The following is a 12,534-nucleotide window of genomic DNA, read 5'->3' on the forward strand; positions in this document are numbered from 1 at the left end:
AGGCGAGACGAGGCGCGATGGCACGCTCGATTTGCACTTCGCGATCTGCCAGGCGCCGTTCTTTTTTTCATTCATAACGAGAGCGTGGCGTGACCATAGTCAATAACAACATTCCTCGCCGTTAGCGACGTGTCCTAATCGACACAAACTAAAAGTAACATCGGTTTATTAATTTCACACTCAACAATTAAATGTATTAACACATGATGTTACACAGCAGTCACATTATTGAGCGCGAAATTATAACACTGATGTTGTGTTACTTTTAGATGATGCGATTGGTCAGTTCACTGAAAAGTTTCTGATTAAAAATGGACAAATCAGAAAATTCTAATCAATCGAAAAATTCGAATTATCTTAATTAGAATTATAATAGAGTCGATCAGAAAATTTTGATTTGTCCACTTTTCGGGATTCCAATTAATGCGGTCAGACTCTTTTTCCTACGTTAATTAGTCGCGGGCACTTTTTACAGCGGCGATAAATGATTCTCTCGATTGCCAGGAATATGTATTATTTATTAAAAATTAATATCAATCTGCGTCAAATGACCTTTTTAATAATCGGATTCATATCGACGACTGTCATCTAGCGCAATTCCGAATGCCGCGGTAGATCTCAATGCCGCCATCGACGATCGTCGATCTTCATCAAGCCTCGCTTGAAAGAGACATTTAACGCGTTAACGTACGAGCGCGACGCGTTCACAGAGGCCGACGACGATCGATCCCACCCCGCGTTGATCGGTCTCGTAGTAGAGCGAAGCAGAAAATGCACACCATTCATTTTCATCCGTGAAGGCCAGTCGGAGCATCGGTCGTCCTAACGAGAGAGCCTGGTCGTGGCCTCCGTTGCACCGTTCCTCGTGCAATGACAACGTCGCCGGTAACACGCTGATACACAGCACCGATTGCACAGCACCGATCCCACAACGACGATGCACTGTACCATCGGCACGGACGATTCACACTACCGTCCGTTCTCATCTCGGCATGATGCCGAGAGGCAGACGCGACAACGTGTTTTGCACACTTCTCACGGCTGGTTCGCGAATCCTCTCTCTATCAGAGTATTCACCTGCGTTGGGGGGGTGCCACAAAAATATCCCAGTGCTCCAACGATCTTTCTCGGTTCGCCCGCGGGCCTCACGACACTCGCGGCGGCGCGTAAACACACAACACTGGGAGAATTGGCACGTGGCCGCGGAAACGTCAGATGGTAGAGACAACGCGGGGGCGCACACGAGTGCGGTCCCAGGGGGTTGATACGTATCGCGCACGTAACGAAGAACTATGGGACGGAAAGGGAGGAAGAGAGGAGAGAGAGTTGTGGTTCAGGGAGAGAGTGCGAGAGAAAAAGAGATAGAAAGGGAGAGAGGGAGAGAGAGAGAGAGAGAGAGAATCAGAGAGAGAGAGAGAAAGAGAGAGAGAGACAGAGAGAGAGAGGGAGGGAGAAAGCACCACACACGCTTCCTGAGATTGAGAATGCTATCTGTCGGTCCGGTCTCTCGGTTCGTCTCTGACTGGTGTCGTGTGCGCGGCTCACGAGAGAGCACAGTCCGTGCTGCGCGCTGCGTGCCGTTGCGGCCTGGGGGCCACGTGACACGGTCCCCTGCAGGAGGTAGGACCGCACACTCCGCGAGTAAGAGTGGCCGGACCAGCCGTGTGTGTTGTGTAGCGCACGCGGGACTCTCGCGTGCGCGTGTGGGCCGCATCGCATGGGTGTTGGAAGAGGGAGAGAGAGAGAGAGGGGGGGGGGGTAGGAGGCAAGCGAAACGAGAAGGATGAAGAGAAACGACGAAGACAATGAGAAGAAAATTAGACGGAGTGAGAGAAAAAGCGCAAGAAGAGAGCGAAGGAGTTAAGGGAACGAGGGTGGATAAAGCGAGTGAGCGAGTGAGAGAGAAAGAGAGATGACGAATGCAGTCGGCCTGCCGTCGCATCCCGTGCAAAGGGAGCGTAGCGACGCAAGGGGGACGTAGGCGGGCCAAGGGGGACCGTCGCTGATCGTGGGTCAGAGTGGTGGAGTTGTTTGCGAGAGAGGGAACAGGAGAGCGTTGCGAGGAAGGGGGTAAAAAGCGATCGAGTGGGAGGACTGGGTCCGCGGGCCCCCGCTACGGGCACCGAATGGAAGTAGGGTCACCTCCCTCACTCCTTCTCATTCTCTCTCTCTCTCTCTCTCTCTCTCTCTCTCTCTCTCTCTCGAATGTTACTCGGAGAGAAGCAGGAAAATGAGGGGCACAAGACCCGTGATGAGGAGGTAGAGGGCGGCCTACGACCCCGCCAGGCGCGTGCCTCGAGTCAGCTCGCACGGTCTACCGCGCACGATTGATAACGAGCCCATGGTTGGCACCGCTTGGCAGTGCTTTACAGTCGTTGATTTTTATGCGAGCTATTTGTATGGCACATAGGCGGATCAATTGTGCAGGTTGATCTTAGCACTTTGAACGTGGAGAAAGTATATCGACAATCGAGGCGTTCAAATCGATCATGAATGCTATTATTAACCGACACGAGCTGCCAAGCTGCCGCAATCATTGAACATTTGTATAGAATATTCATTCATATTCAGTGCCATATGTTACAATAAATTCATAAAACTAGTCAGCGTTTTGAAACTTTTTGTCTTTTAAAATTTTCCTATTTTTAACAATCTTCCTTAGTTCCGCAACAATTCAATACATATTAATCGTAATCATGAAATTTTTATAGTTATACAACAAAGAAATTATTTCTTCCAAGAAATGAAGATTTCAATTGTAATTTTTCCTGATAAACGCCCTAAAAAAATCCTATCGGACGAAACATCACGCTGAAGCTAGAAAGTGCGCCGATACGCGAAAAAGCCAAGGGAAACGCACGATGATGCGTGGGTGCTAACAGCGGTAAGAGCAAGAGAGAGAGAGAGTAACGGTACAGGGGATACGTAGGTACAACTGTTAGATAAGAGATGGTAGATATTAGTGCGACGAGAGAGATGTGTCGCAGCGATTAATGTCGCGCGGAGAATGCGCACCGCGCCGTACTCCACGGAATTGGATCCCGGCCGGCTGTAAACCGCGATTAACGACGGTCGCGCGCGAGATCCGCTCTCCGAAATCATTCTTTTCTAGTTTCCTGTGTGACGCAACTATAACCGGGGACGCGGAACTAATGGTCCCGTGCAAGTTTTCGTGGAAGAGGCGACTTAAAGGGAACCGGTCGGGCACGCGCCCTTAGCCATTCGGGCGCGGGATGACTACGGCAGATGATCACTGCATCACGAAGCTTATGCCTTATTAATACTCTTCGGAATATATCCACATTCCTCGTAAGAAGATAAAGCTCGAAACATTCCTTTACAAAAATATCTCGGCTAAACGCTTACTTTATATTTATGTGGAAGAGATACAAGAGATACAAGAGATATCAGTTTTTCTCTCGTCTCTTATGAGAATAAATAAATCGACTATATGTTGACTGTATGCTGTTATATTTGCTGATAAAATAATAAACAATTAATGCGTAAGAAAGTTAAACATTTCGGCTTGAATTTGAGCCATCTTTATTGTACTACTGGATGTGAATAAGTATGTGTATAAATTTCTTTCTATTATAATTCTGTATTTATTTCAAATTAAAAAATTTTTACTGTTCATTAAAATAAAATAAAATAAAAGTGTAATATATAAATTAAAAAAAAAAAAAGAATAAATTAATCAGAAACAATTTTAGGCGCACTCTCACGTAATTGTTTCTTTTTTATCTCAACAACAAGAAAATGTTAAGTCTCCCATCATCTCTTGTGTAGCTGTAATATTTTTATTAAAGACTTTCATGATTGGGATTTGCTTGTATAACGAAGACACGTCTTTAACCTTCGTCATGACCTCTGTCTTGGTCTCCGTGATTGGCGTGGAATGACGAAATTAAAAATGTACCAATGGAATTTTAAGTTGTTCGCGGCGTTATGGACTTTCCCGCGACGACACGGCGTAGAATGGATAGGAAGACACTGTCGAGACGAGAGCCAGATTTTACTGTCAGGAGGATTTTACGAGGGTCGTCGCGCGCCGACGAGTGATGACGAAATGAGTCTACTGCACCGCGCGATGCCGCGTATTTATAGAAATGTAGACGGAGATTGTACGCTAATGGTCGTATAAATAGTACCTCTTACTAGAGTTTTTAACCGGAAGCAAAAGCCTCAGGTGCTTTAAAAGCAGCTCGTAAACGAAGCCCGTAAATATGAGTGTCGTCCGCGGCAACTCATCGCGCCAGCACGACGTTGGCCACAACGTAATTATTCGTTGGCGGAGGTGAAAAAGGTACACGATAAGCAAGGAGTACACGGTGCGTGACGTGATTGCCTGATCACGGCCCTGATGATCGGGTGCCCTTCATGAGGAAGTCGAAATTTCCGTGGAAGCCGGATGGAATCTTAAACGGACAGTTATTTGACTGGGCGAAAGCGTGAAAAGTGTCGGCTTCAAGAATGTTCGATAAAAAGCTCTGTTGCGCAGAGTGCTACAAAATTATTCCATGTTTTTATGCGTTGCTTGCCCCGCAATTTTGCATGCTAACAGAATTTTAATTATTACAAAAGCATTAAAACTATATTTTCATATGTTGAAAATAACGCAGTATTTATTTTATATTATTATCCTAAATATTTGTATTATATCAACAAAGTTTATTTCAGATAACACTTATTTTTTACAAGCGCTCAGAAAAATTTTAATAGCTCCGGTCACCAGTCCGATTATCGTGGCAATTAATATGTTGATATTTTAAGGACAGGTTATTTGACTGTATAATATTGTAATAAAAAGTATTGAGGTAATCATTTTTTAATTATAAATTATGAGTGAATTTTTGTGACTTATTTAATTATTAAATATCGCTCGCGACTTTTAAAACTACTTGCATAAGATTACTACATAATTCTTTTTAATTATACGCAGTTTCTAAATTAACTCTTTTCTTGTACAAAGAACGAATTTTATTAAATAGAACAAAATATACAGAAATGAACAATACTGTACATATTCCATTCATCATAATTCATCACCTATCGATATCGTTTCTTCGACCAAGGATTTCTTGAGAACAGTATTCAATCGAGAGCCGAATAAATTATACTATGCAATGTATCATGCAAAACCTGTTAAAGATTAATATAATAACCCTATTATTGCAAGGAGCGTTTTAAGTGGTGATTCTTGTTTTGTGTGCGCGTGTCAGTAGCGAGTTCTTGGCGGAAAGTCAATGAAAAAGTCATATTTACATAGCTTTCACGTGTTAGCGATGCAAACGGTTTGCCGACGAAAAGGTTAAACGACGTGTCGTTGCGTGAGTGATGAGGATGGGTACTTAAATGATGAATACGTCTCGCTTCTGCATTCATCAGTACCTTGCTGCGATCAGAAATACAGTCGCCGTTGCAACTGAGAAAGAATCGATCCTAAAGATAATAAAGATAAATGTTAAAACAATAAATCCGAGTCGCGATGTCGAAACAATTATACATGACGATGAAAGGGAAAAGCGTACTAATGTGCAGTACGTTACATTAATGATAAATACTTAAAATTATATTTATTTGCCATAATTCTGTTTAGAACTGTATATTTAGTATTAATTAAAATGCAGTACATAATTATATATGTACATACATGTGCAGTTTGGTACATGATAACAGAAAATATAGGTCATATTATGAAATAAATTTTGATAAATTAAAAAAATTTTTTTTTATAGCGTTAGCTTCTTTCTCTTCGAGTTAACATATACTTGCGATTTTTCTGTTATACATACTCGTGTGCCAAACTGCGTATGTATATACATATATAATTACATAAAATTATTTAACGTTAAGTAGTTCTAAACACAATTGTGACAAATAAATATAATTTGTCTCTCTAATCTACTTTTAAATTATTTGTATTCCATTATTTTTATATATATTCCACCTAAATGACTGAAATTCTACACTCATATTTCACTAAAGAAAAATGATTGCATCAAACAGATACGCCCGTTAGGTAGGATGACTGATTATTTATACGCACTCCACTTCAATGTGACTACGCTTAAAAAAAAAATATTCGACTTGCGGTGTAACCGAAAACGATCGCTACATGCGATCGGTACATGATAATGCAGAATTAAAGCAGGATTCTGAATACGCGGATATACAGCAAAATATACGTCGCGCTTCCCCGTCTCTCCCCGTTTGCGATTGGCTCCAAGTTCGCCCACCGATGTGTATTTTGTAAGTCGGAAAGTCGGTTTCGGAATCGCCCGGTTTGTTCCTGAACGGAGTGCCCACGCAGCGAATTGGGATCCGACGCGTTTCGGTTGCCGAAACAACGTCTCTCTGAATTTCGCCCACGTTTGGTCCCATTGGTCCCGCATAGGCAGAGGGCCACGCGTGACCAGCGATATTCTGTGGGGGACGATTTCGCGGTCAGGGCCCTATATGCGGCACGTCCGGCATTTCCGAAATTATTGCGGCATGCTGAATATTCATAGAGATGTTTATGTCGCCGACTAATGTCGACGGACGGTGGCGATATCTCATTTGTCCTTTCGCAATAAAACGCTAGATTTTTATGTTTATTGAATCTCCGCGCACGCGAGATGGACTATATATGGATCGCCTGTGCGTATCTTCGCAATCTAAAAAATATCGGTATGAATTTAACACCACGCTCTGAGAGAAATGTCTCTGGTTGGATTAATTGGAATTCTAAATGATTTAAATGGACGAAACAGAATTCTCTGATGAAATCTGTGTTAAATTCTAGTTCGAGATAATCGAAATTCTGATGGATGTAATCTCAGAATTTCCGATATTTAACCAGATATTTTTCTCAGTGCATTCGGTATCTATATAACTCTCATCCGTGCCGGTGCCAACATTAACGTCAACACGGTGTGGACTCACTCAATCCCAGTGAAGTTTGTATCAATCATGGTGTGGATTTAAAATCCGTGCTATTAAATCCACATCATGTTGGTGTCAATACCAACACCTACACAATAAGAGAATTATATAGGCATAACATGATACTAAGTCCACACCGATATTTCTTAGAATGCGTTGTGCGTTAAATATTCGACCGCCTTCAATATCGTTGCCCATCAGTAATCGATTATGTCCTTCTCCTGCATAATATCGACATAAAGCGGCCGATTTTTCTTTTATTAAAAATCATCGTAAGTACTTAATGTATATGCACGTCCCGATCATTCAGGCTAATCTCAGTTTGCAAATCACAAAAAGCCACGTCAAGCGGCCGCGATCGGACTTGGCCGCGCCGGATTAAAAAAATAGGACTTGTGTGGTGAGTTGAGGTGACAAATCGCTCGGATTGGCCGTATCGTATCTTTCTATCAATGTGGATATTAGAGCTTGGGGTGCCCATCAACATATACACCGTGCCGTGACTAATGTCTAATGATGCGCGTCGCGCATCTCTTTCTCTTCGCCTCCTCGTTTCGTCGTCCGATTTTAATCCGGCGTCCAGCTTCGATTCTTAAGTGCCATTCGCTGAAATCTTGATGTCACCTCAAGAGACACTCGTCGAAAGACTATATGCTCGCGAATTTCAGCCGGAATAACATTTCGCTTGCGCGCGCGCAACTTGATCAATGAAAGCCCACGCATGTCTCCCTAAACCGCTTCCTGCTTCATTATCACGCGAGCAACGTTGTGCGCGCCGATGTTACATAAATATAGTTATGTTCCCCTGGTGCGATTTCACGTAGGAGTTCCGTAGACAACAATGATCGATGATCATTCGTTTGTATCAGCGGCAATCGTTGAAACCTGGAACCTGGAACGCTAAAGATCGAATTGTAGCGAAGATCCGCTATCGCGAACTATTACAATCTTTTCCATCGGATAAGTGAAAAAGCCAAATACGATTGAGGCTGAATCTTGATGCCTAATATTTTTATCGAACGAATTCAAGTGGAGCACTCAGTGCATATTAAAGTTGTCGTACACAAATTGACGTAAAAGTGTACGTTTTTAATATAAATATAAAAACAAATTAAACTTGATATAGTGAAAGCTAAATTACTTTTAATTATCTTTGTTATATAAACAATCACTGTATATAGTGGGTTCAATAGACGTCACATACATACAACTCCGGAGAGTTGAATAAAATTTTATTCAATACAATTTTTCCAGTTGTTCAAACTGCGCGCCGAATCTTGAAAACAACTGATCAAAAAACGTAATCCTAAAGCTGGAATAATATCAGATAGTAAGATTTTTTTGTTACTTTTGGTAAATATCGTGACTCGATATTTTTCGCTGGTTTATCTGAATCATCTGCTGTCCGAAGAAGCGATCCGGACAGCGATCGTAAATTCGCAGACATCGTTAAGTGCGAGATAAATTCCGTGATGAAGCATTAAGCCACTATATTCTGAAAATAAGACGCGAGATTTAATGATCGCGCTTTGTATATACTTAATTTATGAATTCTAATTATGATAACGATGTGGCAGCGTTAATATTAATGCTCGCGGCCATCCATTTCCATCAGCAATGCAACGCTAATTAGTTATCCTTATCTCGCGTAATGTTTCCTTTACATTTGAATATTACATTTTAATTTGTGTCAAGTCAAACGGCAATAACACCGTCTCTTCATTCGTTGTAATAAAATTATTTCACAAACAAGTAACGCGACTTTCCTGCAAATTATTCCAAGACGCGAGCGAACTTTCTCTCTTACGTGCCATTTCGTATATTGTTTAACAAACGGAGTGTGGATCAGTTAAAGTTGCGCAATGGAGGAGATTGAATAAAACTTTTTCTCACGCAGCAACCGCTTATTCTCGACGGCACTTGACCGATATCCGGAGCCAGATTTCTATGTCGCGATAAGAATCGATGGCCGTACGTCGCACTGCGTGGAAACGGCGTGAAGAGGCTTGTAAACAGCGAGGGTTGGTACATGATGCCAGTTAATTGTGGGTGTAACGCAGCGCGTCTCCGCCAGGCAGCCACGACAATTTGGAGAGTCCCGTAATGTACGAGCTTGTAAAAATTTCCCCTAATTAAACCGGGTGACGCCGTCATTAGAAGACGACGAGAGGAAGCCGGCGTTGAATGCGGCGTGATGCTAGGAAGCACGCTTCGATCGTGATGAAAAAGAAAAATAAAGATCCTCTAATCACGGTCTGGTCCGATAACAAGAGGTCCGACATTTTTCGTCAAAATCATGCGAGAGAGAGAGAGAGAGAGAGAGAGAGAGAGAGAGAGAGCTACCACATTCTAAAATTTCTAGAAAGAAAGATATGTGCTATCTCGCTGTGATGTAATTTCGTAATTTAAATACAAGCATTGAACACGTTTATATGCATATACATTCGAAAAAATACCAGTATGGGTTTATCAACACAGTGAGAATTATGTAGACACTGCATGTTATATAAATCCACACCGACTTTTTTAGAATGTACAAACACATTATTAAGAAAAATTATATCACACATTTGATAATATTAACATAAACTAAACAAAAAATAAAATTATAATAAATTCTTTAAGTGTCAATTAATTTATTATGTTTAACAAAAATAAATTTAGAAAATTAACGTAAATTTGTGGTAATGTCGGACGATTATTTATTCATTATAGGCTGCTATCTTATATTCAGGCTCTGATTAGGGTCTCTAGAGAAAATGATCTCATCGCGGGGCTCGCGGCGGAAATATGTTATGAGGAGAGGGCACTTAAAATACCGCCGTGATAAAAAACGTATTTACCGCCAATATATTTCGGCATTGAATGCGCGAGATAAGCAAGTGCTGATCGAGCGGAGAGTAACAGTAGTGCAATAAAAGCTTGCCGTATACCTGATGTCACCAATAAACCTGCATCGACGATCTTTTTATTAGGCAATTAAATTTTACCGGATTGTGAGCGGGCATCGCAATATTATAACGCTACTGCGTTATCCGTCGCGCTAAAAGCTCTCGGGGAAGTTGTCACGGCGTAAAACGCACGCTGTAATGTTGCGCGAACCAATTACATTACATTCGCCTACACGGGACGCTTAGCGAGTCTTTGATAATTGGGCGAAATAATCTTTGCTACAATGCGTCCAGTGCGGCAGTTAATAAATTTATCCGTCGGATTTATTGTCACGTGTCGTATGATTCGCTCGTGCGCAAGATAGCTCCAGCACTTATTTATTCGGTCAACATCAACTAAAAGTAACGTAACGCAGCGATGTGGGAATTTCACACTCAACAATGTAACATCATGTTATGTAACGTCATGTATTATATTACACTCGTATTGAGTGCGAAGTTATAATATTGATTCTGTAAAATCTCTCTTTAAGTAAAGTCTAATTCTAAAGAATGATAAAGAGTGACAATTGAGTCAGTGTTGAAAAAGAGTGGCTTAATTGTCAATTTTTAAGAGTGAGATTTCACTCTTTAGAATTAGATTCCATTCTAAAGATTTTAGAGAGGACGTTATGGTACTTTTAACGCGTCGACTGAGCACGCAACGTGTATAAAAATGCTATCAGAATCAAGCAATCCAACTTAATTATTAGCAAATAGAGTTATTTTTAATAAGAGACTAAAATTTATACTCGAATAAATTTTCCTATTGTTCTATTAACCGTACATTTTATAACTTTCAGTAACACAAGTCCATTTAATTTCCTAAATTTTTGTCTATGGATCTCTATACTTATTCGATATATAATATTAAAAATTAAATGTACATATATTTATGTATTATTTTTAAGAAAGTTTGTAACCAAGTTTGTCTTACTTCTCTCACTTGTTTACTCCTCTCTTCTTTTGCCTTTCCGTGTGCAATTCTCTTTCTCATTTCACCGAATCAGATTATTCCGCGTTTCCATTTCAGCCACTCTGCGAGCCCTCTGAAAGCCATTAGAACGGCGAGTGCGAAAATCGACGTATTGTGCGGAGTGCACTTCCTTTGCATCGAACCGTGCGATCTCTTCATCGCATCACTTCTTCTGCTCACGGAATAGCGAAGGTGGAGGCCGGATGATCGAGGCGAAACGATAGTATTGCGAATCCTCCGGGCAACTGCTCTTCTTTTCCTTCTCCTCTTTCTTCTTCTTCTTCTTCTTCTCCTTCTTCTTCTTCTCCTTCTTCTTCTTCTTCTTATTCCCCGTAGTACAGATTCCGCCGTGCGTGTCCGCCGCATAACCACGATAAATTACGAGGGTGGAAGGCCGAAAGGGGTAGCAGAAGAGAAGAGATGGAGGAAGAGGCGGGAGGCGGGAAAAGAGAAATGGACAGCGGGCGCAGCTTGCTTTGCACACAATTTCCACGTGGTCGGGGCTGGCCGGCGGCGGTATCTTTGCGCGAAAATAAAGTGTCGTTGCGCGTGCTAGCACACGCGTGTACCGCGAGATGCTGCCGAGCACAAGAGGTGGTAGTCAGGTCCTTATTAACATTTTCTCTGGGATTCGTAGCGAGATTAAATTGACGGCGAGGATTTGCGAGTTGTTTGTTACCGGCTATTCCCGGGCTCGACCCTTTCCTTCTCGTTCTTTTGTTGCCTTCGAGATTCTCTCATTCTTGCTCTCATCGCACTGACTACGAAGGCCTGCAATTCTTTCCTGGTTCGTTCGAGATCACTCTTACGATTCTTGGTATAATGATCTCGATGATTTTCCATCCTAAGAGGCAATCTAAATTTACGCGATGGTTTTTCTGCTCAAATAAAAATCTTAAATCTAACCAAAATCAAACAAGAATTGTAAACGACGAATTTTAAAGGGCAATGTACTACATAAAAATTTTGATTTCTAGCTTTTTCCAATTTTTTTTCAATTATATTTTTAATTATTTATTCTATTTTTTATCTCTATAGGAAATGATAAACGCATAATGATGTTGAACGTTTATTTTTGTCGCTTTCGACACGGAAAAATTCGAAGACGAGGAAGATCGAGACGGATTTTCAGAGTTTATATGGACCTTCTATTATGGAACAGTCTCTGCGGGGCGCAGCTGTTAGCCCCGTTGATCGTCAAAAGTGTACTATATACTCGCGGAAGAGAGAGCGGAGAGAAGCGCCGCTGCATTAATAAGACGGCGGCGTTCGCGCGCGCATCGGTCGCGTAGACGGACTTGGGATAGCTCTCGGAATAGATTCCTAACTCCGTACAGTAGACCACATAATCTACGGGAGTAGGGGGAGAGGTGAGGCAAGAGGGAGGGAAGAGAGTGACGGAAGTTTATTTTCTCTTTGTGACTATTCGAAGACGCTACTCGTCCCAACCCAGAATTCGCGAACTCGCCTGACTCGGGACGAGCCAAATCGTAAAGCGGGGCGTAACCGCGTGGGCGACCGAGAGGAAAATAGCGGCGGCGCTATTGTGGCAAATCTCCGGAAACGCGTTTAATATTATGCATCCTCGCGCGCTACGCAATATAGTAATCTCGAAAGCGCGTTACGCGTTATTAAATTAAATATTTCGCGCAATTTCTATTTCTAAATATATTTTTGAAGTATCTATATATAATATATATA

The 12,534-nt window shown here is 41.8% G+C and overlaps 1 protein-coding gene across 3 annotated transcripts in view; it reads right to left on the minus strand.

The window, feature by feature from the left end:
- LOC108751296 (MKL/myocardin-like protein 1) overlaps positions 1-12,534 on the minus strand; it is a 207,935-nt gene that overhangs the window by 37,330 nt on the left and 158,071 nt on the right. The window contains exon 1 of one of the 3 annotated variants that reach the window (XM_018491396.1): positions 780-1,009. The exons of the other annotated variants lie outside the window; for them this stretch is intronic. The gene's annotated coding sequence lies outside the window, so the exon portion shown is untranslated. Of the gene's footprint in view, positions 1-779; positions 1,010-12,534 lie in introns of those variants that run through there. 3 annotated transcript variants of the gene reach the window in all.

Source organism: Trachymyrmex septentrionalis, unplaced genomic scaffold (genome assembly GCF_001594115.1).
Source record: "Trachymyrmex septentrionalis isolate Tsep2-gDNA-1 unplaced genomic scaffold, Tsep1.0 scaffold43, whole genome shotgun sequence".
In the NCBI taxonomy this organism is placed as follows: Eukaryota; Metazoa; Arthropoda; class Insecta; order Hymenoptera; family Formicidae; genus Trachymyrmex; species Trachymyrmex septentrionalis.